Source organism: Limulus polyphemus, unplaced genomic scaffold (genome assembly GCF_000517525.1).
Source record: "Limulus polyphemus unplaced genomic scaffold, Limulus_polyphemus-2.1.2 Scaffold4101, whole genome shotgun sequence".
NCBI classification, from domain to species: Eukaryota; Metazoa; Arthropoda; class Merostomata; order Xiphosura; family Limulidae; genus Limulus; species Limulus polyphemus.
In genome coordinates, this window is record NW_013669711.1 from 44,560 (window position 1) to 52,088 (window position 7,529).

Sequence of the window (7,529 nt, forward strand, 5' to 3'; positions counted from 1 at the left end):
ATTACTCACTATCTACACACACACATTACATTATTGCCGTCACGTTGTCACCCTCTTATATATACCAGCCTACCCTATCTAGTAAATACTAGAGCATTCGCCAAGGTACGGAATAGTTCTAGAAACTAGAGGGCGTGAGAATAGTCACGTGATCTCGATGACGCAACAATATCATACCTTGTGTATAAGTTATATCATACACTGTTGTGTTATAAAACATATTGTTACGTCTCTGGTCGTTTATTAGTTTCCCGTATAATTTCTTTCAGATGAAACTTTAGTGACACAAGTCCTTTCTTAAATAAAACTAGTTTATTCTTTCTCAGTAGACCTTTGCAATACACTTAATTTCCACAGTCACTTTAACTTAAACACACGCTATAATTCACAACGATTCATGCACTTTACTTATGGCTTGACTCGATTATCTGTCTCTGTCTCCCTGTCTGCTATTCAATTCTTGCATCACTTTATTTGCCGGCTTATATACTATCAAAGCGCGAGTCTTGCAAATGCTCGAGCCTTCAAGAACGTTTGAGATACTCAATACATGTTACCAGCGTCACGTGACTTCCGCTGTCGTAACAATATCATACCTTGTGTAGAAGTTATATACTACTAATTTATTATTATCATGTTTTTTCCAATTATTGCTGTTAATGAAATGTATTTTTCAGCCTTCTATTTGGGAACCTGTTCGTCTACTTCCAGTTCCAAGGACAGGAACACGTTTCTTATCATTCTAGGATGTTAGTGTTTGGAGTCCTTTTTGGAATTTGTTGCCTTGGTCTGATTTTCATCCTCATTATGAAAGGTGGTGGTAGACAAAGTGTGGAATCACTAGAAGCAACAAGGTAGGACATGGTTATAACACAACAGTTGAAATGATGGAAACTGAGTAGTTACTTTTATCCTTATTGGTCTGACAAAAAATCAAACACAGTTTATATTAAATCTCTAGATTAACAAGGTGTGTGTCACTGGAAGCTGTAACACAACTTAGGTGGTCACGCCTATTGCTGTGCTCAAATAATGATACATGAATCAGTTCTAATACAAGTGATTTTTGTTCATAAATATAGCAGAAACACACTTTAGGAATAGCACAAAATATATTAAGAGCACTAAATGTGATTACAAACTGATGGGAATACAATCTTGTTCATCAATAAAACATTCATGCTTTTGTACGTAACAAGATCATCATACACTAGGCCTAACACTAACTGAAATGTTCTACATAAATAATGAAACTGCACTAAACCAATTCCAATTAAGTGTATGTAGCATGATTTTCACCAATTTCTTGTGGTTACTCTTGTTAATTGTGGAATGATTTTTAATTGGTATACAGATAAAACATTGGTCTAGCTGTCAGATTAAAATAAAATGCACCCACAGAGAAATGGGAGCTCCCTCACAACTTGCATTATAACCTGGGAGAACCGTAATTGTCAAATCAGTAAATGAAGATGCAATTTAACCATACAAGATTTAATCAAATAGAATACTTAAACTCACCTACACTGCAGCATGGCCCAGAAAATACCACTATTCCTAGACATGGTTTCAGAATCAGAATTCGACGTTAAGAAACTTCCTTGTCCGTTCCAGATCACTGATAAACAGTATTAATATAGGTAGCTGTATCACGAGCATGTTTAAATAACACTCACATTCAACAGCAAGATGTTTATCATTTGTCTATTAAAATATTTATCACATTTGAATAACACATTTCATAAAACCCACAAAAATTTATATTTTTAGAAATAATATCTAAATTATGTTAATGACATGAGAATTATTTTGAAGTAGTGATAGCCGAGTCTAATCGTAAGTAAAACCCACAACAGTCTTTAATTTAATGGGAAACAGCTTCAGCCAATTACATTACCTTGTCTTGAATATAGGAAGTCTTGTGTTTTCACTTTGTTTGTTACAACTATTTTGGAAAAAAGCTGAAGAAAAGTTCTTACCACAGTCTTGTGTACTTCAAACATCCTACAATTTTTTTCTTCTTCTATTTTCTGAAGTAAAAGCCACTAATGCTTTCACCAGACTAATTGTCTCAGTTAAATCAACTATTCAGTAAAAAAGAGTCACAATTACATCTCAGGTAATCTGTTTTCTCTTTTGTCAGAAAACTTCTCACATTATAATATCCTTTATTACATTTCTACAACTAAACAGTAGCAGGTTAAAATTTCAATTAGACTCTGTTTACACTAATTGAGAGAATTTCTACTTTAGTTACTGATTACCAACAGATATAAACTCTTACAAATCTATAGTTACAGTGAATACATACATACAAGAAGTAATGACCAATCATGACTATCATATTGTTATGTCTCCGTTTGTTAATTAACTCTCCGTAAATTCGTTCCGACGAAACTTTAACGACACAAGTCTTTACTTAATAAAACTGGTTTATTCTTTCCGAATATAACTTTACCGATACACTCAACTTCAACAATCGCGCTAAACAAACGCTGTAACAACGAACGTCTACAATACTTCTGACTGCAGTTCAAATAAGTTAATTAAAAAAAACGGAGACGTAACAGTATGTTTCTATTCTGTTATTTCAATTCTTCTGTAAGAAGCCTTACGTGGAAGGCATTAGAATCTTTATAGTTTAAAAATTTAGTTGTTAACGTAACCTAAGATGTGACTGAAGAAGACATTTTTCAATCTTTCTACAGCGTGTTTATATCAAACTTTCTCTACCCTCTGACTTGGGGTCTTTACCTAGCATCAGTATTTATTGGAGTTGGTGCTGCTTGTAAGTAATAGCTTATTGTAAATTTATCTTTTGTACAGTTATATAAAAACCTCTGTCAGGTGATAGTCATGATTAGTCACTACTGTTTTTATGTGTGTACTCACTCTAAGTATAACATCTGTACAGTTGTTTAAGAACTTTCGTCAGTTGATGGTCATGATTAGACACTACTGTTTGTATGTATGTATTTACTGTAAGTATAACATCTGTACAGTTATGTAAGAACCTTCATTATGTGATAGTCATGATTAGTTGCTACTATTTGTATGTATGTATTTACTGTAAGTATAACATCTGTACAGTTATGTAAGAACCTTCATTATGTGATAGTCATGATTAGTTGCTACTATTTGTATGTATGTATTTACTGTAAGTATAACATCTGTACAGTTGTGTAAGAACCTTCATTATATTGTTGCGTCAGCGAGTCACATGACTACTGTGACGCCACGTTCTAGAACTATCCTGTACTTTGGCGAATGCTCTAGTATTTACTAGATAGGGTAGGCTGGTATATATAAGAGGGGTACAACGTGACGAGGGGAAGGTAATGTGTGTGTAGATAGTGAGTAATTTCCGTAACTTCGTACCGACGAAACTTACGCGACACAAGCCTTTACTTAATAAAACTGGTTTATTCTTTCCGAATATAACTTAACCGATACACTCAACAATCGCGCTAAACAAACGCTATAGCAACGAACGTCAATAATACTCCGACCGCAGATCAATTACTCACTATCTACACACACATTACATTCCCTTCTTTTATATACCAGCCTACCCTATATCTAGCAATTACTTGAGCATTCCTGAAAGAACAAGATAGTTCTAGAAACTAGAGGGCGCCACAGTGGCCATGTGACTCGCTGACGCAACAGTATCTAGATATTGATGCCGCGATACGATACGTATTTAGATACAGAAGTTTTACCAACGGTATATTACAAAGTTTGACAGTCTTGACAATAATATTTAATTAGAAATAGATGTATAATGTTTAGAGCTTTAAGTTATTTAGTGTAAGCAAATGTAGTTTCCTGCTACAATTTGAAGTGCTTCACAAAAAGGAAAATTTTGTATTTTTGTGGTGGTTACGAGGCTGGTCAAACTGACCGACTTCACCTAAAATTAGGGTAGTGAATATAGCATATAAAATATGAAGATTTATCGAAAAAAAGGTCGGAAATATATTTAGGAGGTTTAAAGATTACACAAAAGTAACTTGTTAAATTTTGGATGGAGAAAAGTATTTTTAATCTTAACATGAAAATCGCTTTACACTCGGAGCAGTTAGGAGTTAAATGGGTTATTTATATTTGTTATAATGTTTGCTACATGTCGATGTTATTGCTTTTTTATTTTTGAATTTAACATGAAATTTGACTATATTCTTACCTTCTCAAAGATCCAAAAACAAACGATAGAATTATAACATTTATTCGCTTTGACAATAATCTGAAAAAAACGTACAACAACTTTTTCCATGTTTATATATTTTTTGTAAATGTTTTTAACGTAATAAAATCGCAAATTTCAACTACGTCTTGTACAGGGTGATAATTAAGAAAGATTCACGGTTCAGAACATCATATCTCGCAAACTGTGAAATTGCACAGAAGTGTGAAGGGTATCGGACGGGTGTAAATGCTACAGTTGTTACATGTTGCAGCCAAAGGCATCAGTTTTTTTTCCCACATATTTCACATTGGTATAAATGGGGCTGTCGATCGCATAAGCCACTAGTTTAAAACTAATAGAAACCTGTATACAGTCAGTAAAAAAAAAAATGTTTAATACAAATGCATAGACAATGTCTGGCTTTAATATTTTTTATATTTATTTATTGAATAGCTTAGTTTAGAGGATGGGACAGTCGAAATGGACCAATAGGTCCCTTGTTGTCCCAAAACATTGTTATGTGTTTTGTTAAATTCTTATCAGTCTCATTATATGTGATATCACACATGCAATACTAGATAATTATTGTGAGGGGTAAAAAATAGATAGATACCTATCAAAACTGTTATAACGCGTTGTTATTGGATGATAAGCGTCAGCAGGTTAGAACATACAAAGAGTGCGATTGAAATACTGTTATATTCTTACCAGTAATGTTTAGACATTACATACCATAATAATTTGCATTTCTTTGTAAATAACAGATGTAGGTCCGGCATGGCCAGGTGGTTAGGGCATTTGACTCGTAATCTGAGAGTCGCGGGTTGGAACCCCGTCCCATTAAACAGTCCTTTCAACATTGGGGGCGTTATAATGTGACAGTCAATCCCATAATTCGTTGGTAAAATAGTAGCCCAAAAGTTGGTTGTGGGTGGTGATGACTAGCTGCCTTTCCTCTAGTCTTTCACTGCTAAATTAGGGACGGCTAACGCAGATAGCCCTCGTGTAGCTTTGCGCGAAATTCAAAACAAAACAATGACGAATGTAAATAACGTTTCGAGGAACAGAGAGAGAGGGGTTTTGGTCGTGAACGAAGTAAGACGTACCTGCAGCTCAACTCAGCGGGCAGGAAATCGAATACAAAGTACCCTCACTGGCAAAAGCACGCCGACAGAGTCGCCTCTAAAAGCCCCCAGCAGGATTAATGTCAACGCCGAGCGGGAGCAACGCTTCAGGTAAGGCTGGTTTGACTATAGATACGCCAGAATCTTACAGTCCAGAACTCACACTAGTAACACTAGCCAAAAAAAAGACTACCGCGAAAGAATGTTAGTTGCACGCAAAACAAAGAAAGCTGTTAAGCCAACAAAAAGAAACACACAAACAGTAAACTCACCAATGGAAATTACTAACACTACAGAACCAGAAGAACACGCAGAAAAATCAATACTAGAAGAACACAACAAAATACCTACACAAAGAAGCACATGGAAATCCACATGACCAACCAGGGAAACAAAAAGAAGTATACGAAGATAATTTTAAACAAACACCAGAAGATCCAAACAATTTCATCCTAGTAGAACCGAAGAAAACAGACAGCACAAAACACACCTGATGAGCTCTGGTGTTGAGCTAAAACCTCGTCAGCAGTGCGTGCGACACGCTGTGTGTTTGTTTGAAGTGATATATAATTTTTAAATGCAATCCATATAGTATCAATAAAGAAAGTTTGATAGAAATTATCAATCTTAAAATGTGAGGTAAATTCACACAAACTACCGATCAACTTCGCCAACGTAGGCGTTGTAAACCACAAGAATTGTCTAGTGTTGTTTCAGTATTTACACTACTTTGCGTTCGTATGACTTTGAATACATGTATTATTGCATGTGGAAATGCACCATTTAATTATTATACTGTATGCGCGCCATCTGTCAGTATGGTACTTCTATGGCCATTATTAATGGCATTAACAACAAGAAACACTGTTAGATGTTTGTAGCATGTAGACATTTGAATAACTAGTGAGCTTTCAGTGTATAATGAGGGTAGTTGAACATGCCGTGGTGAAAGTTCGATGCATTGTAAGTTGAATTCGGGATGAAGTGAATGAATTGTGATGTAAAGTCAGAAGAACTGGACATCAATAAGTTACGTTTAATGCGAGAATATCTCGACAAGTATTGACTGTATCACGAACCACGATAGTAGTTCATAATAGGGATCGCAAGGAATTGCACTAAACTCTAATAGAACATTCGGACAAAAATCACTTTAAACAGTAAATATTCAGTTCAAATAACACTTTAAAACCTCTACTATTGACTGCTAATGTTGTACACATATAAAAATGTACAAAAATACCACGCATGTTAGACTTACAAGGAAAAGAAAATCCGCTCAAAACGGCTCGTTTATAATTCTTCTTATTATTATCTTGCCAGCCTACAACAAAAACGGCTTGGTATATTGCACCCAACCCTTCTGTAGAATACTAAATGAGGTATTGCGAAGGTCTTAGAGGTATTGAAAAGCTTATTTGTTTCTTCTATATTTTACGTAAGCTAAAAACATCATAATTCGAGTGCAAACAATGTTATCATTACCCCCTTGAAGTTAGCTTTTTTACAAACATCTGATGTTTCTTTAAAAAGCTTAAATACAGGGTGAAGCAGGAATTACCAGCAAGTAATACATGGACATTAGATGACTGTAACATGCTTTGTACACTATACAGTCAATGTCTTTATGGAGTCAACTCCCATGTTATGTATGATGTGGAGGAGTAAAAAAAAGTCAATGTTATATTTTATCACACACATTCGTAGAATAATTACTTTAAAAGACATTAAGGTTTATTTAAAAAGGCTGCTTTTCTGCTGGTAAAATTTTACACGCGCTTAAAGAGGGTTGTGTCCTAGTCTATGCATTATATAGAGAGAATTTAGTTACACAGAAACTGTAAATGCTCACTATATTCTCAAACAAATCTCCATGACAATCTCCTGCTGCAGCTGAATATTTTACATCTCGAAGTAATGTAATAAAATAGTCAAGTGCTACAATAAATCATCATGAACTATATCAGCTAGTTACTAGTTATGTTTATTATAACTACAATGTATAGAATTTGCTACCATGTTAAGTAATCCTTTGCCCATAGCCGAGCATAAAAAAGGCGGCGAACAAAATAAATGGGAATTTAAAAACTGCAAATAGGGATCGTAAAAAAGTAAGCAAACAAGGCTCGAGATACTGTAGACATCATTTAATCAAACTACAAATCCCTATTTTGACTTCTTCAAATGTAATTCTAAGTAACAGCATGGAGCCAAAA

The 7,529-nt window shown here is 34.7% G+C and overlaps 1 long non-coding RNA gene across 1 annotated transcript in view; it reads left to right on the top strand.

Moving 5' to 3' along the window:
• The first annotated feature begins 626 nt into the window (after positions 1-626).
• Positions 627-7,529, top strand: part of LOC111088600 — a 9,225-nt gene continuing 2,322 nt past the window's right edge. Inside the window, exons 1-2 of the long non-coding RNA XR_002613073.1 lie at positions 627-854; positions 2,654-2,655. This is a non-coding gene — a long non-coding RNA (uncharacterized LOC111088600). The remainder of the gene's footprint in view (positions 855-2,653; positions 2,656-7,529) is intronic.